Here is a 23,420-nt window from a genome sequence, read left to right as displayed (position 1 = left end):
GCCTAAAATACTGGTTCTCTACATTTCCTCAGTAGCGATTCACGAAAAGAACGCCTCCTTTCCTCTAGAGACTCCCACCCGAGTTCCTGAAGCATTTCCGTAACACTCGCGTGATGATCAAACCTACCAGTAACAAATCTAGCAGCCCGCCTCTGAATTGCTTCTATATCCTCCCTCAATCCGACCTGATAGGGATCCCAAACGCTCGAGCAGTACTCAAGAATAGGTCGTATTAGTGTTTTATAAGCGGTCTCCTTTACAGATGAACCACATCTTCCCAAAATTCTACCAATGAACCGAAGACGACTATCCGCCTTCCCCACAACTGTCATTACATGCTTTTCCCACTTCATATCGCTCTGCAATGTTACGCCCAGATATTTAATCGACGTGACTGTGTCAAGCGCTACACTACTAATGGAGTATTCAAACATTACAGGATTCTTTTTCCTATTCATCTGCATTAATTTACATTTATCTATATTTAGAGTTAGCTGCCATTCTTTACACCAGTCACAAATCCTGTCCAAGTAATCTTGTATCCTCCTACAATCACTCAACGACGACACCTTCCCGTACACCACAGCATCATCAGCAAACAGCCGCACGTTGCTATCCACCCTATCCAAAAGATCATTTATGTAGATAGAAAACAACAGCGGACCTACCTCACTTCCCTGGGGCACTCCAGATTATACCCTCACCTCCGATGAACACCCACCATCGAGGACAATGTACTGGGTTCTATTACTTAAGAAGTCTTCGAGCCACTCACATACTTGGGAACCAATCCCATATGCTTGTACCTTAGTTAGGAGTCTGCAGTGGGGCACCGAGTCAAACGCTTTCCGTAAGTCAAAGAATATGACATCCATCTGATACCCTTCATCCATGGTTCGAAGGATATCATGTGAAAAAAGGGCGAGTTGCGTTTCGCAGGAGCGATGCTTTCTAAAGCCGTGATGATGCATGGACAGCAACTTCTCTGTCTCAAGGAAATTCATTATATTCGAACTGAGAATATGTTCAAGAATCCTGCAACAAACCGATGTTAAGGATATTGGTCTGTAATTTTGAGGATCCGTCCTTCTCCCCTTCTTATATACAGGCGTCACATGCGCTTTTTTCCAGTCGCTCAGGACTTTACTTTGGGCAAGAGATTCGCGATAAATGCAAGCTAAGTAAGGAGCCAATGCAGTAGAGTACTCTCTGTAAAACCGAATTGGAATCCCATCAGGACCTGGCGATTTATTTCTCTTCAACCCATTCAGCTGCTTCACAACCCCAGGGATGTCCATCACTATGTCCTCCATACAGGAATCTGTACGAGACTCAAACGGCGGTATGTTTGTACGATCCTCCTGCGTGAAAGATTTCTCAAATGCTAAATTTAAAATTTCAGTTTTCGTTTTGCTGTCTCCCGTTGCCAGGCCAGACTGATCAGTGATTGACTGGATGGAAGCCTTCGACCCGTTTACCGATTTTACGTAAGACCATAATTTCCTTGGGTTTTCAGCAAGATCTTTTGCTAAGGTATGTCGGAGGTAGTGGTTGAATGCTTCGCGCATCGCTCTTTTTACAGCAGCACGAATCTATACTAACTTTTGCCTGTCCTCATTCTCCTGATCTTTCTTGTACCACGAGGGCAACTGCCTTTGTTTCCTGAGCATTCTCCGAACTGCTCGGTTAAACCATGGTGGGTCTTTTCCGTCCGTAACCCACTTTTTCGGCACATACTTGTCCAATGTGTGATTTACAATGTATTTAAAATTTACCCATAATTCTTCCATGTCCATCGTACCGGAAGTAAATGAAGTCGATTCATTTACTAAGTGGGATGCTAACAACTGCTTATCTGCTCTTTCTAGTAAGAATACTCTCCTAGCCTTCTTCACCGACTTTTTAACTTTCGTAACCATAGTCATAATGACAACATCATGATCACTATTTCCTGTCTCAATACTGACTCCGTCGATGAGGTCTGGTCTGTTCGTTGGCTACCAGATCTAAAATATTTCCATTACGAGTTGGCTGTCGATTTAGCTGCTCAAGACAGTTTTCGGATAATGTGTTCAAATGTAATTCACACGACAGCTTGTATGTACCACCTGTAATGAATCCATAGACATCCCAGTCTATACTAGGTAGGCTGAAGTCGCCTCCGACTAATATAGCATGATCCGGGTTCTTCAGCGATACGGAATGTAGACTCCCTTTGAATGATTCTAGAACTGTCACGGTGGCACCTGGTGGACGGTAATAATACCCCACAATTAACTTTATTTCCCCTAGCCCTGTTAAACGTGTCCAGATAATTTCACAATCACACTCTACTTCGACCTCAGTAGACACAATATTTTTGTCAACTGCAATGAAGACACCACCTCCTACGGTGTCTAATCTGTCTTTCCGATACATGTTCCAACCCTCACTAAATATTTCAGAACTTCCTATCTCAGGGTTCAGCCAGGTCTCAGTCCTGAGAATAATTTGCGCGCTACACGCTTCCTGGAGGGCAGTAAATTCAGGAACTTTATTCCGGACACTCTGAAAATTTACTACTAATATCTAGATAGCTGAAGTGTCTTTACACTGAGCGCGTCCTGATTCCCCTGCCTGCCCGTCGACTGGTGAGTGTTCATCAGGACACCTCACACTACTGCCTAGCCTAAAAAAACTCCCATGTGCACGCCACAAGTGCTCTGCTACCTGAGTAGCCACTTCCTTTGTGTAGTGCACCCCTGACCTATCTAGGGACGTCCTACAATTCCCCACCCAATAGCGCAAGTCTAGAAATCTGCAGCCAGCACCGTCACAGAGTCGACGAAGACTCTGATTGAGACCCTCCACTCGGCTCCAAACCAAAGGACCCCGATCCACTCTGGGAACGATGCTGCAAATAGAGAGCTCTGCTTGCACCCCGCGTGCGAGACCAGCGGTCTTCACCAAATCCGCCAGCCGCCTGTACGAACTGAGGATCACCTCAGAACCCAAGCGACAGGCATCATTGGTGCAGACGTGAGCAACTACTTGCAGACGACTGCACCCCGTACGCTCGATAGCCGCAGGCAAGGCCACCTCCACATCTTGAATGAGGCCCCCCGGCAGACAAATCGAGTGCTCCTTGGATTTCTTTCCAGCCCTGCACGCTATTTCCCTAAGGGGCTCCATCACCCGCCTAACGCCATCTCTAAAATAATTTTCTTATTGCCCTTTTCTGTGAATTTGTACATTTGTAAAATATACAATTTTATCTGTCATATGAATACTTTTTATTTTATGGAATGCTTCAGTTTCCTCTACAATACCGTATGCTGTCATTTTAGGGTCAGGAAAGATTTTGATAACATTTTTTGCTGGTACAGGAATGTTTTTTATACATATCAGTTTCCATCCATTTTGTTTGTTTGTTTATTCCTGCTAGTAAATATGGTGTCTTCAGGATCAAAGGAAGGTAATCTTTCATCGCATTCAATTTCAGAGTCACTATCATGATCACTCAGTCGCTATCATGATCGCTCAGTAATATTATTTGATCCTCTCCAACAGAAAAAAATTATCAATATCTCCACAGTTGTCTGCTTCCGCAAGCACCTCTAAAAGAGTCTGCTATAATTCCTCCTCTAGCAAGTATTTTTTGGCCCTAAAATTAGAAACATGAGCTATTGTTAAAAGCTATTGAAGTGTAATAACGGACATCTCTGGAATACGCCTCTTTTTTTGAACAGTTTCGTGTAAACGTACAGGAGATAGTGTTGACAATTTGGAATAGGACGTTCATGATCAGACGCATAATGTGTGCTGTACACGGTTGCTGCAGTTCCAGGTGTAAGTTATCGTTACCCTTGACCTGTTGATGCTACAATAGCTTTGGCACAACAAAACATAAGCTAAACAATGACTAGAAAGGTATTGACAGTTAGAAGGCTGTAAGGCTTATCATTTGTCCGGTAGAGGGGAAAAGGTGTTTTTGGTACAAAAATGCACCGGAGCGTCTTCTCTATGGTTAAGGTTTCGTCTAATGTGGAATCTCCGCCATTTGAAGGTGAAGTGGGCTGTTGTTTTGTTGATAACTTGTGTGAATCGGACTTTTAAACACTTGCTGTTCCGTCAGCAGTCTGTGTGAACTTTTCCTTTGAAATGATTGCATATAGTATTTTTTTAAAAACATTTCATTTCATGACGTCCAGTGTGAAGCGGGTTTTAGCGATAGGTATTCTAGAGTTATCAATTTGCATCCGGCTCTTTTCTCCAGATTCATAGACGAAAATTCAGGATAATAGTTTTTCCCTTTTTTTTTAATACTAAAAATTCACTTAACAAGTTTGTGCTTTCGTTTATTATATCCCGATGTTCAAGGCAGTATTTGTTGTTTGCTATAGGATATCTATCATCTGTAAAGAGTGTGTTAGTAGTGAGACTGGCATTGAACTGTTTATATCCCGTGTATAAGTCGTTTTTAGCAAATAAATGTTGAGCAAATTGAATAACCGTTTTACACCAATACATTTGCAATGCAATTCCACTATTTGTTGTCGTAAGCGTGTATCCTAGAAACAGTCAGAAGACTCAAGATCTTTGACTACGGATATTACATAGTAAAGCGAGGCTTTGTTGTATGCTGTGAAATGTGTAGGCGTGAATAGTTGAGATGTGTTTGTTGTTAGTGGTGTTTGTGTGGTGGCCAGCGTTTCTCAAATGAATAGAACTTTGGAAATTTTCGTCTGAGTTTGGCGGGTATTTTACAGATATGATTCCGACTTGACAGCGAAACTGTGTAAACTGAGTTTAACATGTTTATATTTCAGAAATTGAAAGGTAAGGTAGCTGGGAGTGAGTAGTTTTAACAATAATAAAATTCTAAAGCGGTAGTATCAGATGAATAGCTGTACCCACAATGCTGCTTATGTTGTGCCACCATTCTAGCGCGAGACTGACAGACAAAGAACTTGGAAAAACAGTGATCTGTGAATTTTCAGTATATTAATTCATTGCTCAGAACGGCCCCCTACGTGTTTACATTTTTTGGTCACAGAGATTTATCGACTATCAGGATTTAGATTTACTTACGTGGCAGTTCCCTTCAGAACCCCGAAGTATCGAAAAAGTTCAAACAGTATGAAACAGTGATGAATCCCACCAGTACTGGTGTTAATTATACTAATTGCAATGGTACGAATTCCAAGCCTTTCCTCTTCCACCTCAGGGACCAATAACCCAGCTGTCACAACTCAGTAAACAGCTGACGACAACAAGGCCTGTTATTTTTCTTCCAGTTATTATCTATAAGGTATATAGTATTCTACAACAAAAGCCATAAGTAACCATTCTGTACAACGCGTTATCGCCCTTCTTTTACATTTAAAATGAGGGTGAATTGCTTGCCCTTCTAATTCATTATGACGAGTGTGGCGTTTGTAATGTGTTTCTGTTTGCAGAAGAAACACTTACCAAGAATTACATTTTTGCCTTAGCTTGGGAACTGCTTCTAGTTATTCGGCCACCCATCTAGAAGACTTTTTAGGGAAATGAAGCACACAACACCCCCCCCCCCTCTCCCCCACCAAGCACACATGCATAAACAGAGAGTTGGAGAGTTAAATAACTAGCAGACTTAATTATTTAGTGCCAAAGTGTGTAGAATTTCTGCTGTTTGATAGAAAGCCTGATACTGATTCTGCCATTTAGTTATTGTAAATAGTGAGCTGCAATAAAATAAACCTACCGTTTATAACATCTTTTAATATATTGTATGTTGTTGTGGTCTTCAGTCTGTAGCAAGCCTGTTCATTTTGAGAAACGAGGAGATAAAGGTAGATGACCATTAGGAGGATTGAATGTATTTCAAAAGCTTATTTTCTTTCATTTCATTATACATTTTTGTCAATCACTTCCTTGTGTGTAGAGCTGATTGGCATACAAACGTGGAGGCTACTGTCGTGGAGCGTGTTGGTTTCATGTCTGTCTTGGTTACAATATGCTGTTTGTCGTAGCTGTCTGCATTCCTATTTCCTTATGTGTTGCTAGACCTACTCCTGAATTACCTCTAGCGACCTATATTGTTTTTATAACCTAGTACTCAGCTGACCAGAAGTCCTGTTCATCCTACCACTGAACTTCATCATTCCCACTGTATCTAACTTCAACCTATCCATTTCCCTTTATAATTTTCTAATCTACCTGCCTGATAAAGGGGTCTAATATCTCATGCTCCAACTTGTAAATTGCCAGTTTTGTTTTTCCTGATAATATCCTCCTGATTAGTCCTGCCTGGAGATCAAAATGGGAACTGTTTTATCCAAAAGGATATTAGTATCATTTAAACATACAGTAGAGCTGCATATCCTCAGGAAAAATGGCGGCTGTAGTTTTTACATGCTTAGCTGTTCACAGTACCAACACAGGAAGTCCACGTTACATAATGTGACGAGGCTATATCAGTCATTCATCCAGAGTGCCGCTCCTGCAGAAAAGGCTGTTTACCACTCTTCAGGATAAAAGTTTATCTGGCCTCTCAAAAGATACCCGTCTGTTGTGGTTGCACCTACAGCATGGCTCTCTGTATCATTGAGACATGCAAGACACTCACCACAGCAAGGTCCGTGATTTGTGGGGAATATGCTGCACAGACACAATATTTTATATTTTGTGAAGTACACAGCACAGTTTGGAAATACAATGGGTGGTGCTGTTCTTTGCCACGATGACAGAAAACTTTCACTCTGCTGAAAAATGTTGCTTAAGAAATAATTGGTTTGTCAGTGTTTTATTAACAAAATATTAAAGTAGTTCCATATTAACGGTTGTTAGTAAACTCTAAACTCGTACTATAATGTTGTACCATTACGTTTAAGGGGTTATGGTATGACGTCATCAGTTATTTGGTCAGTTCAACCAGGGGCTCCAGCTCATAGTCTCAGATTTGACTGAAATTCTGTACACTAATTCTACCATGTGTGGAACACTCGTGTACAATGTATTAGTTTCCCCTGCCAATTAGTTCCAGAATTATGACTTGTGAAAGAAGGTGGCATGACCCGGAAATTGTAACCCACATCTGGCAATGTATCTTCAGACCCAACTTCAGGTCTTATTAACTTGGGAACTATTGCACACAGTCCAGTGAAATTTTTACAACCCAGTAACATCCATTTAGAGAACACACTCCATGAATCAAAACGCCAACAACATATTTCTGAGGGAAAATAAAAAATTCCAAAATGTGATTAAAAAAATGTAATATGTTAAAAGGTACATATTGTAGTTGCCCTCCATGCCAAATATAATATATATGTATAATAGACGGAAACATTCTACGTGGGAATGTATGTGTGTGTGTTTGTGTTTGTTTGTTTGTGTGTGTGTGTCTATCGACCTGCCAGCACTTTCGTTCGGTAAGTCACATCATATATATATATATATATATATATATATATTTGTGGAAAGCTTAATGTGGCCTAAATACACACAGAACTCAACATGCCCATATCAGTCACAAAAACTGAGTTACATGCACATGAAAATACATAAATTTGAAAAATTACCCAAAAAACATGGTTTTTTGAAGTGTGGTAGCACAAAAGGGACAAGTGATATCCAAGCCAAATTTCACACACTGACACTGCATAAGTAGACCATAATGATATATATCTCAAAATTTCAGCATATTATTGCAAGACATTTGTGTACAATAGAAGTTGAGATATGTATTTGATGATGTGGCCATTGTACCACAACACAATTTTGTAAAAACATATCGTAAACTGTTCTGCCTCTTCTTGTCCTCTCTCACAACTGTTTAATCACTATGCAACAACATATAGACAGATTAACACAACCTATCATTAATGTTTACTGCACCTTAACTGCTAAAAACCAGTCGATTGTGCTTCAAACTGAAGTTCTCCCACACTTTAGCTACTGTACTCTGTACATTGAGTGGCACTGTGGTAGGAACTGGAACTGTCATAAGAATATGTTTAAAAGGAATCCAACACCTGTCTGCAAAACGTGGCCAATGAAATGATACTGCTGGTGCCATGAAGTTCACAAATACATCACCTTCTACTTCAGAGCACTCTCCAACACATCTTAACTACCATTTGTCATCATAAACAGCAATACCATAGCAACCTGCTTGTATGTTGCTGCTTTTGCTTCTGAATCCTGAGTCAGATACACTGTGAAGACACATGTTGTGCATGAATCTATAGTTATAACCGGACAGTCTGCTCATCTGCACATTGTCAGAGTCCGCTGGAGAGAAGTGATGATGGCTCCTTGTGCCTGAAACAGTTTTAACGCATTCTAGTCTGCTTTTTAGCAACTCTTCAACTGATTTCACCTCATCTTTCGTAACATAGAATGATTGTATGCCAGAGATATTTTTCTGTACCCAGGTAAACAATTGAAGAGATGTTAGAATGTGACCTTCTGTAGGGTGTTGCAGACTAGCTCGTGGTGCCATGCGCTTAATGGTAGCACGAATACCATCACATATATTTTTACCATGACTTGTTGCGAAAAAATTCCATTCTGCATGAATCTGAAAATCATGGTAATGCATGCATAAATTTTTTAGATTTTTACAGTTTTTGTACTGACTAGCTGCCCCATCACTGAAGTATTTCGCAAAATGTATGTTAGGCAGCTTGTTTTTCACATATGCCATGACAGTGCGAATATGGGCATGAACTGCAATTGCATCATGAATTAACAGTCACTAAAAACGCACAGGTTCATGACAGCCACGTCACCTGATTCACCTCTATAGTAAATTGCAAATGGCTGGAGAGTTGCTTGACTGTTGTCCCAATGATATCCTTGGATGGCAATTTGAACTATAAATGCATGATTTTCAGAAAAGTCTAGTATTACTATAATTTCATCTTGTTTCAAATTATCCTTACAAAACTGGAGATAAGCCGATTGTGCTGTTGCTGTGAAGGTGTGTGTGGTCAGTTTGTCCGTTTTTTGACATCACATTTCAACAAAATCTTCCACTGTACTTTGCTTTGTTTCAAGACTTGTGCAATCCATGTGTGTCCATTGTTTATAAGAAACAAGTTCATCATCATCCATAAGGAATTCACCATACAGAGTGTTAGTCATGTGTTCTGCAAGATTTTCCTTACCAGGACACTTTTCACACCTGTGTATCATGCACTGATAGGAACTGATGTCACACACTAGCAGCTTCATTGCACCTTTGTAATGCAGACCAGAATCCCTTATAGCAGCAAACATCAGCTTAGCATTTTGTTGGGTCTCACATACACAAAAATTGTATGTGCCCCTTGCACTTACAGGCACAACCCATTTTGGCCGAAGATTGAAAAAAGATGATAAACCTACTTTGGTATTCGGATATTTTTCCTTGAATTCTACATATAGCCTATTTCTGATATGTTGCATAGCAAGTCTTTTTTGCATCTGTTCACGTACATTTCCCATTTTCACCATTACATTGTCTTTTTTTCCAGGCATTATTCAGATGTAGTCATTATTTTCATAAAACTCCGACACTAGCACCTTTATTTCTGAACTCAATTGCTTACCCTGAGCCTGCTGAAGTTGTGGAAACACTCCTTGTGTTACTTTTATTTTCGTAGCTTGCTTTACCATATATGTAGAAACATTGAATTCCTTTGCAGTGTAGTCAATAGACCAGCTGGAAGGTGCAAGGGTAAAAATTGCTACTTTTTTCTGGTGTGTGGATATGGCACATTTTTCTTTCAAATCGTGCACAATTTTGTCCAAATCAGAGCATTTCTGGCATGATTTCTGTTCCTTTGGAGCAGATAGTTCTTCCTCTTCCACCATTAGTGTGTCAGCTATTTTGTGTTTTAATTCCATTTGAGCTTCTTGTAGTTTTCTTCTACCATAGCTGGGCCTGTGTCTTTTCCCAACTTTGTGTTTTCATGGGAGACAAACCAAGAGCAGTCACTGAAGTATTTAATTGCTCATCCGCTGTGGTCGTAGGTGGCTGATACTCTTCGTCACTGTTATGTAAATTATCAGAATGGATCAAAACAACTTCTTTGTAGGAAAGAATACTTACCCAGAAACGCTTTCATATGATGATAAAAAAACACTAAAGTTTCCTGGAACTGTACTTCTTGTGCCCACATGGTGTATCCTGGATCTCCATAGCAACAAATCTTGGTCGGATTCATCCTGATCATACAGTACAAAGCGAAACCCAGATTTTGTTCATATGTTCTTTTATGACATTCAGATGCTTGTGCCTTTCCAATACTGAAACTTGTTTGAACAAAAGCACCACTAGTACACTCTTCTGCCTCCATACTGACTTTCCACAACAGTACTGACCAGTCTGAACTAGAATCTTAAAAACATGAGTAACCTGTAATTGTTGCTTGTTTCCTTTGTTGCCTAACAATTACTGGCCCTGAAAACTACCATTGTTTAACTTTCTGTTGCCTAATGGTTCCCAACAATTGCTGCAGCTTTATCTGAAACAAGCTGTCTGCATCATCACTATTACTTGCTAAATTGTGTTAAAAGTAACATAACCAAATACATCTCTGTCATCTTTTATTGTTCACAAATGCCTTGCAATAACAAGTTGAAATTTTGCCACATATTATATTATGGTCTACTTATGCAGTGTTTGAAATTTGGCTTGGATATAACTTGTCCCTTTTGTGCTACCACACTAAGAAAATTTATGTTTTTCAGGTAATTTTTCGAATTTTTGTAATTTCGTGTGCATATAACTCTATTTGTGTGACTGATATGGGCAAGATGAGTTTTGTGTGTGTTTAGGCCACATTAAGCTTCCCCCCCCCCCCCCCCCCCAAAAAAAAAAAAAAAAAAAAAAAAACTTTTTGAGTGAATTATATTTGGCATAGAGGGCAACTACAATATGTACCTTTTAATGTATTACATTTTTTAATCACATTTTGGAATTTTTTATTTTCCCTCAGAAATATGTGGGTGTTTTGATTAATATAGTGTGTTCTTTAAGTGGATATTACTGGGTTGTAAAAATTTCACTGGACTGTGCGAAATAGTTCCAAAGTTATTAAGACCTTGAAGATAGAGTGCCAGATGCGGATTGCAATTTCCAGGTTCGCCACCTTCTTTCACAAGCCACAATTCTGGAACTAATTGGCAGGGGAACTTAAAATTTTGTACATTAGTGTTCCACACTTGGTAGCATTGGTGTGCTAAATTTCAGCCAAATTTGAGACTATCAGCTGGAACATTTTCTCAAATTGGTTGCAATTGACATGAAATGATCCAAAATCATTGCTAACATTTGGTTTTCAGGTTGATAATACAATGTTAAGACAAAGATTTCAAGGGCAGATGTGGACTCTTACTACAATTCAGTCATAATGAACTGTAGAGTAAAACTAAAGAGATTGCAACAAGGTAGGAATTTAAGGAGATGGGACCTGGATAAACTGAAAGAACCAGAGGTTTTTGAGAGTTTAAGAAGCAGCATTAGGGAACAATTGACAAGAACAGGGGAAAGGAATACAGTAGAAGAAGAATGGGTAACTTTCGAGAGATGAAGTAGTGAAGGCAGCAGAGGAGCTAGTCCTAGTAGAAATTCTTGGGTAACACAAGAGATACTGAATTTAACCGTGAAAGAAAAAAATACAAAAATAAGAAAAAGAAAGTAAGTTGCCACTCGCCATATAGCAGAGATGTTAAAGTTGCGGATATGCACAACAAAAAGACTGTCACAATATAAGCTTTCAGCCAACAAGGCCTTTGTCGGAAATAAATGACACACAGGCTGCAGTTGTGTGTCAGAGTTACTGTAGGTGTTGGCCAATAGCTTATATTGTGACAGTCTTTTTGTTGTGCCCGTCTGCGACACAGCGTCTCTGCTATATGTTGATTGGCAACTTTCCTTTTCATAATATTGTTATATTCTTATTGTTATTTTCTGTTGTTTGAAAATACAAAAATGTGGTAAATGAAGCAGGAGAAACGGAATACAAACATTGAAAAAAGGAGATTGACAGAAAGTGCAAAATGACTAAGCAAGGGTGGCTAGAGAATAAAAGAAAGGACTTAGAAGCATATATCATAAGGAGAAAGGTAGATACCATCTACAGGAAAGTTAACGAGACCTTTAGAGAAAAGAGAACCAGCTGTATGAATATCAAGATCTCAAATGGAAAATCAGTGCTAAGGAAAGAAGGGAAAGCAGAAAGATGGAAAGAGTATATAGAGGATCTATGATATTGCATGAAGAATTTGACAGAGTGCTGATAGACATAAGTTGAAAAAAGGCCTAGGGAGTAGACAACATTCCGTTACAACTACTGATAGCTTTGGGAGAGCCAGAAATGACAAAACTCTTCCATCTGGTGAGCAAGATGTATGAGACAGGCGAAATACCCTCAGACATCAAGAAGAATATAGTAATTCCAATTCCAAAGAAAGCAGGTGTTGACAGGTGTGAATATTGCCAAACTACCAGTTTAATAAGTCATAGCTGTAAAATACTAACATGAATTTGTTACAGAAGAATGGAAAAACTGGCGTTGGGGAAGATCAGTTTGGATTCAGGAGAACTGTAGGAACATACGAGGCAATGCTGATGCTACTACTTCTCTTAGAAGATAGGTTGAGGAAAGGGAAACCTATGTTTATATCATCTATAGACTTAGAGAAAGCTTTTGGCAACATTGAGTAGAATACCTTCCTTGAAATTCTGAGGGTGACAGTGGCAAAATACAGGGAGCAAAATGCTGTTTACAACTTGTACAGAAACCAGATGGCAGTTACAAGAGTTGATGGGCATGAAAGGGAAGCAGTGGCTGAGAAGGGAGTGAGACAGGGTTGTAGCCTATCACTGATGTTATTCAATCTGTACATTGAGCAAGCAGTAAAGGAAACAAAAGAAAAATTTGGTGTAGGAATTAAAGTCAAGGGAAAATTAATAAAAACTTTGAGGTTTGCCAATGACATTATAATTGTGTCAGAGACAGCAAAGAACCCAGAAGAACAGTTGAATAGAATGGACAGTGTCCTGAAAGGATGATACAAGATGAACATCAACAAAAGCAAGACAAGAATACTGGGCTGTAGTAGAATTAAATCAGGCCATGCTGAGAGAATAACATTAGGGAAACGAGACACTTTAAGTAGTAGAGGAGTTTCACAATTTGGACAGCAAAATAACTGATGGTTGCCAAAGTAGAGAGGATATAAAATGTTGACTGGCAATGGCAAGAGGAGCATTTCTGAAGAGGAGAAACTTGTTAACGTAAAGATTTGATTTGATTTGATTTTAACAGGAGAGCTAAAACAGCTTAAGTCTAACCCGCCACTACCCGCACCAAAACTAGTTTTATTGTGCGGTATTGCTCCCTGTATATCTAGTAAAGCCAACCAGTGCCCTTAAATAGTGCAAGGAGTCCCTCAACCAGTTTTTTGTTAGACACAATTTCTTCAGGTCTAGTTGTCCCGAAAATTCTGTATCTTTTACTCTCCAATGCCATGCATTCAAAGATTAGGTGTTATGCAGTTTCTTCACCCTCATCACAGATCCTACATTTAGGGTTCTCTTCCATTATACTCATTGTGTGTAGGTGTTCTTTGAAGTTCCCGTGGCCGGTCATCAGTCGAGTCATGAGTTTGATCTCTCACCTGTTCAATCCCAGGATTACAGAGCTTCTTTTAAAACATGGCTTGGGCATCATTACCTTACCCTGTTTTTGTTTATGGACCTTGGTCCAATATCCTACGTGCTGTTTCCTAAGCCAGTTCCTTAGTTCTAATTTGATTGTCAAGACGGGTTACAGTCCAATAAATAGAGTTGTTGCCCCCATCCTAGCCAATCTTTCGGCTTGTTGATTGCCTCAGATCCCTGAGTGGCCAGGGACCCACACTAGGTTCACCCTATTGCTTCCCCGTAGCTCCACCAGAGCCCTGTGGCAATCTGCAACAATCTTAGATCTTGTTGCGGGAGCTGCCAATGGTTTCAGGGCTGCCTGGCTGTCTGAATAGATGTAGATGCTATGGTCAATGTAGCACCTATGCATATTCTCCTCCACACATGCCCCGTTTGCAGTAATTTCGGCTTGGAATACAGAGACCAGTTTCCCTAGAGAGATGATGCTCTCCAGTCTTGGCTGAACCCTGTACAACCCTGCCCCAACGCCTTGATCTGTTTTCGACCCATCGGTGAACCAAACAATGTCCCCCGTACGGTGCCGAACTGTTTTCTCCCACTGCTCCCTACTTCCAATTATTATGTTTTAAGGCTTGTCAAAGCAGTTAGGAGTTGTTATATAGTCAGCGGGCATTTCCCCAGCCATACCTATATTTACCTCACTTACTACGTTCGTGTGTGTGATTCTAGATATCCAAATGAGACCCAGTTTTGGCCAGTTTTAAGTCTGTATGCCCCAGCTGCTGCCTCCATCTTAACCCAAAGGTGAAGTGGAGGCATGTCCAGCATGGCTTCCATTCCAGCGGTTGGTGTGCTGCTAATTCTGCCCGTTATGGCTAAGCACCCCCCATGAACCATGGACCTTGCCGTTGGTGGGGAGGCTTGCGTGCCTCAACGATACAGATGGCCGTACCGTAGGTGCAACCACAACGGAGGGGTATCTGTTGAGAGGCCAGACAAACATGTGGTTCCTAAAGAGGGGCAGCAGCCTTTTCAGTAGTTGCAGGGGCAACAGTCTGGATGATTGACTGATCTGGCCTTGTAACATTAACCAAAACGGCCTTGCTGTGCTGGTACTGCGAATGGCTGAAAGCAAGGGGAAACTACAGCCGTAATTTTTCTCGAGGACATGCAGCTTTACTGTATGATTAAATGATGATGGCGTCCTCTTGGGTAAAATATTACGGAGGTAAAATAGTCCCCCATTCGGATCTCCGGGAGGGGACTACTCAGGAGAAAGAAAACTGGCGTTCTACGGATCGGAGCGTGGAATGTCAGATCCCTTAATCGGGCAGGAAGGTTAGAAAATTTAAAAAGGGAAATGGATAGGTTAAAGTTAGATATAGTGGGAATTAGTGAAGTTCGGTGGCAGGAGGAACAAGACTTTTGGTCAGGTGATTACAGGGTTATAAATACAAAATCAAATAGAGGTAATGCTGGAGTAGGTTTAATAATGAATAAAAAAATAGGAGTGCGGGTTAGCTACTACAAACAGCATAGTGAACACATTATTGTGGCCAAGATAGACACAAAGCCCATGCCTTCTACAGTAGTACAAGTTTATATGCCAACTAGCTCTGCAGATGTTGAAGAAATTGATGAAATGTATGACGAGATAAAAGAAATTATTCAGGTAGTGAAGGGAGACGAAAATTTAATAGTCATGGGTGACTGGAATTCGTCAGTAGGAAAAGGGAGAGAAGGAAACGTAGTAGGTGAATATGGATTGGGGGGAAGAAACGAAAGAGGAAGCCACCTTGTAGAATTTTGCACAGAGCACAACTTAATCATAGCTAACACTTGGTCCAAGAATCATAAAAGAAGGTTGTATACCTGGAAGAATCCTGGAGATACTAAAAGGTATCAGATAGATTATATAATGGTAAGACAGAGATTTAGGAACCAGGTTTTAAATTGTAAGACATTTCCAGGGGCAGATATGGATTCTGACCACAATCTCTTGGTTATGAACTGCAGATTGAAACTGAAGAAACTGCAAAAAGGTGGGAATTTAAGGAGATGGGACCTGGATAAACTGAAAGAACCAGTGGTTGTAGAGAGTTTCAGGGAGAGCATAAGGGAACAATTGACAGGAATGGGGGAAAGAAATACAGTAGAAGAAGAATGGGTAGCTCTGAGGGATGAAGTAGTGAAAGCAGCAGAGGATCAAGTAGGTAAAAAGACGAGGGCTAAGAAATATTGAATGTAATTGATGAAAGGAGAAAATATAAAAATGCAGTAAATGAAGCAGGCAAAAAGGAATACAAACGTCTCAAAAATGAGATCGACAGGAAGTGCAAAATGGCTAAGCAGGGATGGCTAGAGGACAAATGTAAGGATGTAGAGGCTTGTCTCACTAGGGGTAAGATAGATACTGCCTACAGGAAAATTAAAGAGACCTTTGGAGAGAAGAGAACCACTTGTATGAATATCAAGAGCTCAGATGGCAACCCAGTTCTAAGCAAAGAAGGGAAGGCAGAAAGGTGGAAGGAGTATATAGAGGGTTTATACAAGGGCGATGTACTTGAGGACAATATTATGGAATTGGAAGAGGATGTAGATGAAGATGAAATGGGAGATACAATACTGCGTGAAGAGTTTGACAGAGCACTGAAAGACCCGAGTCGAAACAAGGCCCCGGGAGTAGACAACATTCCATTAGAACTACTGACGGCCTTGGGAGAGCCAGTCCTGACAAAACTCTACCATCGGGTGAGCAATATGTATGAGACAGGTGAAATACCCTCAGACTTCAAGAAGAATATAATAATTCCAATCCCAAAGAAAGCAGGTGTTGACAGATGTGAAAATTACCGAACTATCAGTTTAATAAGTCACAGCTGCAAAATACTAACGCGAATTCTTTACAGACGAATGGAAAAACTAGTAGAAGCGGACCTCGGGGAAGATCAGTTTGGATTCCGTAGAAATGTTGGAACACGTGAGGCAATACTAACCTTACGACTTATCTTAGAAGAAAGATTAAGAAAAGGCAAACCTACGTTTCTAGCATTTGTAGACTTAGAGAAAGCTTTTGACAATGTTGACTGGAATACTCTCTTTCACATTCTAAAGGTGGCAGGGATAAAATACAGGGAGCGAAAGGCTATTTACAATTTGTACAGAAACCAGATGACAGTTATAAGAGTCGAGGGGCATGAAAGGGAAGCAGTGGTTGGGAAAGGAGTGAGACAGGGTTGTAGCCTCTCCCCGATGTTATTCAATCTGTATATTGAGCAAGCAGTAAAGGAAACAAAAGAAAAATTCGGAGTAGGTATTAAAATTCATGGAGAAGAAGTAAAAACTTTGAAGTTTGACGATGACATTGTAATTCTGTCAGAGACAGCAAAGGACTTGGAAGAGCAGTTGAACGGAATGGACAGTGTCTTGAAAGGAGGATATAAGATGAACATCAACAAAAGCAAAACGAGCATAATGGAATGTAGTCAAATTAAATCGGGTGATGCTGAGGGAATTCGATTAGGAAATGAGACACTTAAAGTAGTAAAGGAGTTTTGCTATTTGGGGAGCAAAATAACTGATGATGGTCGAAATAGAGAGGATATAAAATGTAGACTGGCAATGGCAAGGAAAGCGTTTCTGAAGAAGAGAAATTTGTTAACATCGAGTATAGATTTAAGTGTCAGGAAGTCATTTCTGAAAGTATTTGTATGGAGTGTAGCCATGTATGGAAGTGAAACATGGACGATAACTAGTACGGACAAGAAGAGAATAGAAGCTTTCGAAATGTGGTGCTACAGAAGAATGCTGAAGATAAGGTGGGTAGATCACGTAACTAATGAGGAGGTATTGAATAGGATTGGGGAGAAGAGAAGTTTGTGGCTTAACTTGACTAGAAGAAGGGATCGGTTGGTAGGCCATGTTTTGAGGCATCAAGGGATCACAGATTTAGCATTGGAGGGCAGCGTGGAGGGTAAAAATCGTAGAGGGAGACCAAAAGATGAATACACTAAGCAGATTCAGAAAGATGTAGGTTGCAGTAGGTACTGGGAGATGAAGAAGCTCGCACAGGATAGAGTAGCATGGAGAGCTGCATCAAACCAGTCTCAGAACTGAAGACCACAACAACAACAACATGGCTAAGCAGGCCAATCTCTGCATCTTAGCAAGCTCTTTAGCAGCAACCCGCTGTTCTACCTTCTTCCACCACACTACGGTCCCATAGGAAATCCTAGGTCTAACCACTGTGGTGTATATCCAGTGCATACCCCTGGGGCTTAGGCCTCAGTTTTTGCCACAAGCCCTCCTAGTACTCACTAAAGTGCTTTTTGCCTTGGATCAGATACTCTTAATATGAGGGGTCCAAGTTAGCTTCTCATCCAAGGTTACCCCTAGATATTTCACTGTCCCCTTCACAGGTAGAGATTCATCGAAGAGCTTTAGATTCCAACTTGCATGCTGAATATGTCTCTTCGTAAATGGCATCACAACAGTCTCAGATCCTGTTTAATGCACCATTTTTGCACACTGTCCAACCCTCCTTGTGCCATATTCCTGACTGTGTCTGTGAATTTGCCAAGTATTACTATAACAAGGTCATCTGCATATCCTTGGCAGAAGCATTGTCTGGAATTTAGTTCCTCAATGAGTTCGTTCACCACTAGATTCCATAATAGAGGAGACAAAACTCCTCCTTGTGGGCAGCCTCTAGCGGTCTTAATTACCATCTTTTCATTCATCATGGTAGCCTCTACCTTCCTTCCACTAAGCATGGCTCTGGTCCACCTACATATAGTGGTCCCCAGATCATGCACCTCTGCTGCCCTTTCCATGGAATCGAAGGTCGTGTTACTAAAGGCCCCCTCGATATCGAGGAAGATGCAGAGGGCTATTCCTTGGAAGTGAAGTGCTTTTTCCACCTTCCCGATGAGTTGGTGGAGAGCTGTTTCTTATGATTTACCTGGTTGGTATGCGTGTTGGTTCAGGTGTAGAGGGACCCTACATAGCCTCCTCTCCCCAACGTATACGTTAACCAGTTTTTTCAGTGTTTTGAGAATTAAGGAGGACAGATTGATTGGTCTTATATCCTTGGCCTTGGTATGATCAATTCTCGCTGGCTTTGGAATGAAGACAACCTTCACTGCCCTCCAAACATTGGGAATGATTCCTACTGCTAAGCTAACCCTAAATAGCCTGCATAGGATTCTTATAAGCTTTCCTCCTGCCTGTTCCAGGAGAGCTGGAAATATTCCATCTGGGCCAGGTGACTTGAACAGCTGGAATGTTCCCACTGCCCACTTGATTTTGTTGAAGTTCACACACTCCTTGGTCGATTCCCAGTCCTCTCTTCAAGTGCCTGAGAACTGTTGTCTCTATGGGGTCACATACTGCTCTGTGTTATCTGGCAGAGCATATTGAGGAAAGTGAGTTTTGAGGAGCAATTCCAGCGTCTCATGTGCTGTCTTTGTATATTCCCCATCTTCCTTCCTCAACGTACCTCCCGGATTAGTTGGTATTCTAGTGAGAATCTTGTGAAGTCTGGCTTGTGCAGCTGTGCCTTCCACTTCCTCACAGAATGCCTTCCAGGATGCCTCTTTTGCTTCTCTTATTGCAAGGTTGTTACTGAGAAGGGCCTCGCAATATTTAGCCCATTGTCCTTTGTGTCTCGCAATATTAAACAGTCTCCGTACCTGTTTTCTTTGTGTTTCCAATTTGTTATTCCACCAAGGAACACTCCTATTTGTGCACTTCCTGGTGATTGTGCAGTTGTCTTGATATGAGGTCACTATGGCAGATGTAACAGCCTCTGCTACTTCCTTAAATTCTACTGGCTTCCTTATCATGGTTTTAATTTCCGATAAGCCTAAGTCAAGGTCCCTCCTGTATGTCTCCCAGTCTGTTTTCCTGGGATTTCTATAAGTCATGGTCTGTCTGATTCCCATTTCAGCCTTGAATTTAACGTACATGTGGTCTGATGAGGATGGCTCCAACACCACATGCCATTGTTTGACATAGCTACCCATTGTCATGGAACCAAATGTTATGTCAGTTACTTCTTCCCTTCTGCTATTCCTGAATGTAGGTTCATTGCCCCTATTCAGGACCTCTAAGTTGTTAGCTAAGAGGAATTCAAGAAGGTACTCACCTCTATTGTTAGTGTCCTTGCTGCCCCACACTACGTTGTGGGCATTGGCGGCGCACCCCACCAGCAGTTGGTCACCTTGCCGATGGCAAGTCTCTACCAGTCTCCTCACTTCCAAGGAAGGGGCAGAACTGTCTTCGTCAGGAAGGTATGCTGAGGCCAAGACAATTTCCCTCGTGATACCTTCCTCACATTGCTGCATTTTGATGGTCACTAAGTCCCTAGAGCAGAAATCCATCATTGGCATGAAAGAAATGCCGTTTCTAACATAGATGCATGTTCTGGAGTTTCTTAGATTTCTAACATAGATCAGCTTACCTCCAGTGCCTCCGAGACCCGAAACACCCCCTTTGTATAAATAGGGTTCTTGTATCGGGGCCACGTCCACTTCCTCTTGCACCAGGCAGCGGCTCAGGGCAGCAGAGGCCCCTTTACTGTGCTGCAGAGTAATCTGCAGCACCTCCAGGCTCCGTCTTACTGCCATCTTTGAGGTCTTTGAGAACCCTGATGGTGACCTGCGAGAACCCTAAAAAAACAGTTTCAGGTCCTGCTCCCGCATCGCCTTCAGGGACTTTTCACCAACCTCCACCACCAGGGTTAACCTTCTGGTTAATCACTCTCCAGTCTTCTGTCAGGACTTTTGGGTTCTGGGCCCCTATTTTCCCGAACATAATCTTGGAAGAGAGTTCCTTGAGGATCTTGGGTACCCATAATGATATCTTTGCGGTCTTAAGAAGCTCCGCTGCCATCTTGACCAGCAGCTTCGCATCTTCCCACGGGGATATCATGGGCACCTTGTCCTTGAGCCATTCTACTGTGTGCACCCCCTCACAGACAAAAATGAGTGCACCACGATCTAGATAGACCCTCCTGAAGTTGGGACCTGGGCCAGCGTCTCCCCCCCCCCCCCCCCCCCCTCCCTGCCAATCTTTTCAAAGAGGGCCATCTGTACTAGTTCCTCCTGCTGCGAGGTAATGGCCACCAGTGGATAACCTTCCTGGATAGCTGCCATCCTAAAATGCGAGACTGCAGTACTATAGGCCTGTTTCCCCATTTCTTGCCTCGGTTTTTCTGGACTCGCTTATCCAGGGAGGAGGGAGCCTTTGATTCCTCCCTTATCCACTTACTACCTGTCTTTGATGTTGGGGGGGGGTCTGCGTGTCACCTGCAACCTGAGACAGTTTTTTCCTGGCGGTCTTGGGTTCTAGTCCCTTTACTTCCCTCCATTTGTGTTTAGTAAGCCATTCTTTTCCTTCTTATTCCCTCTGTTCCCTGAGTAGCTTCCTCCTTTGGGTCCCAGACAAGCTTTTGATCTTAATCTGGTCTAGCTTCTCGGTTACAGTTCCCACTTCTGGCTCAGGTCTAGACCCTGATTCAGTAGTGGAAGTGCCTTCCATCGGTTCAGTCCCCAATGTTTGGCTATCTGAGGTCTCAATTTGCCCCTCAGTTTCTTTTTCTGTAATCGTGTCCATGTTGGTCCTTCGAGATTTGGGGATCTAGAAGGTCCACACTACGAATACCCTGCGCGGTATAATGCTAATTACTCAGGGAGGCCGCTCGGTATCCCTGAGACTCCGTTTGCGACACATCTTCCCATGTGCCACGCACCTCTCAGAACGGATCGCATCACACCTTGGGTTGGGTCAGGGAATAGGGTAGGACTAGGAGTGGATATGGAAGAGGGGACGTTGTGGGACACTCTTAGTCTGATCCATCGGCTGAGGCCTTTCCTGCAGTAGGTCCTCTACCTTCGGCATAGCCCTCAGCTTCCCGCAGATACGCAAGCCTCTCCACCTGCATGGACAGTGCTTCGTCATGGTGGTATCCCCCGGAGAGGTTGTTAACATAAGGTATAGACTTAAGTGTAAGGAAGCCTTTTCTTATAGTAAATGTGTGGCATGTAGCAAGTATGCAAGTGAAACATGGATGATAAACAGTTTAGAAAAGAAGAGAGTAGAAGCTTTTGAAATGTGGTGACATGGAAGAATGCTGAAGATTAGATGTGTCAATCACATAACAAAAGAGTAGGTACTGAATAGAGTTGGAGAGACAAGAAATTTGTGGCACAGCTTGACTAAAAGAAGGGATTGGTTGATAGGACACGTTCCAAGATATCAATTTATCACCAGTTCAGTGTATTGGAGGGAAGTGTAGGTGTAAAAATCGTAGAGGGAAAGCAAGAGATGACTGCAGTAAGCAGATACAGAAAGGTGTAGGTTGTAGTAGTTATTCAAAGATGAAGAGACTCACATAGGATAGAGTAGCATGGAGAGCTGCATCAAATCAGTCTTTAGACTGAAGACAACAACAAACAAAAGTAACCCATGCCTCAGAGAGGAGTTCAATATGGAGCAATAAAATTTTTGATCATTTGCCCACTAACATAAACTGTGTGACAGGCAGCACAGCAAAATCTAATTTAAAATAATTTCTACTTAAAAACTGGTAGCAAGTAAAAAAAAAGTTTTGTTGCACGAGTGGGAATAAAATGATAATGTGTTCAGTAATGCTAACACTAAGCTTGATACATGTCCTGTAAACTGACTCATTCCACATCATTTCGGTAAAAGAATCATTCAAATGAAGTATGGAACATGTAACTAAGTAATTAACTATAGGTGACTAGCCAACTTCATATATATATTCTATGTAACCAACTAACAAACTATTGGTGGCTAGCCAACTTGATTTACATGCTCTAAAAGTCATTCCATGTCAAGCGACCAAAGGATTGCACTTCAACCTCCTCCAATTTTGATGAAGTTTTTGCAGGATATACATGTAGATTTTACATGAAGTCTTGCCAAATTACAGCTCCATAAGTAGCATGTTTAGGCCAATAGACACATCTTTATGAAGCCTACTTTTTTGACATTATGAGTTGAATGAATAAATCATTGAGTTTGTTTTGCCATTGCTCAGAATCTAAATGACTTATCATGGCAAAACTTAGTGATCCTGTTCAACTTTTTGTGTACAATAGCTTAGTTGTTGAACAAAAGCTCGAGTTATAGTAAATTTATTGTAATATACTATGAAGGTGGCTAACAAACATTGCAGTAACAAATTTGGACTGTATTTTATTGGCCTGTATGTATTGAAAGAGTAACGTTGCGAAGCTGATTTTTCAGTCATGTGTGGTGTTATCTATGTTCAAAGTCTACTCAAAAATTTAATTAGTCAGTTTTGACTCATTTTCTATAGGCCATATCTCCAAAGCAATCATTGAAAAGAGCTCACTTGGTCGTACCAAGTAAAGTGTCCTTCATTTTTGAGGCAGACAGGTTTAAAGACAACAATGAAGTTTTAAAACATGCTTTGACCTCGGCATCGAAGGGCACTTTTGTGTGGCAAAAATGTTCAGGTTTAATGTGTGCATTTTTAAGTGCTGTAAAGTCTGTTGTAATTACTGGTTAAATGTGTTTTCCTGTAAATAAAAATTATTTCAGATTATCTGCCTATTAAGAAATGTTTATCGGGGTATTTAAATTTCTTTTGTTCTGTTTCAAAATTCCCCACAAAAGTTTTCGTTAACTGTGATTGTTTAATTTTTTCAGGTGGAAATATGCAGCAATTTTACATTGTAAAATATTGAAATCAAAGGCAATAGGAGGTAAAAATTAAACGGTAGTTTCATGGATATCAAAGAACTTTCAA

General features: G+C 41.1%; 1 protein-coding gene across 3 annotated transcripts in view; it reads left to right on the top strand.

The window, feature by feature from the left end:
- LOC126236739 (deubiquitinase DESI2) overlaps window positions 1-23,420 on the top strand; it is a 131,783-nt gene that overhangs the window by 30,385 nt on the left and 77,978 nt on the right. The window contains exon 1 of one of the 3 annotated variants that reach the window (XM_049946274.1): window positions 4,026-4,045. The exons of 1 other annotated variant lie outside the window; for it this stretch is intronic. The gene's annotated coding sequence lies outside the window, so the exon portion shown is untranslated. Of the gene's footprint in view, window positions 1-4,025; window positions 4,046-4,569; window positions 4,819-23,420 lie in introns of those variants that run through there. One more of the 3 variants, XM_049946272.1, reaches the window with a different exon arrangement.

This window comes from Schistocerca nitens, chromosome 2 (assembly GCF_023898315.1).
Source record: "Schistocerca nitens isolate TAMUIC-IGC-003100 chromosome 2, iqSchNite1.1, whole genome shotgun sequence".
NCBI classification, from domain to species: domain Eukaryota; kingdom Metazoa; phylum Arthropoda; class Insecta; order Orthoptera; family Acrididae; genus Schistocerca; species Schistocerca nitens.
This window is presented reverse-complemented; position numbering and strand designations above follow the sequence as displayed.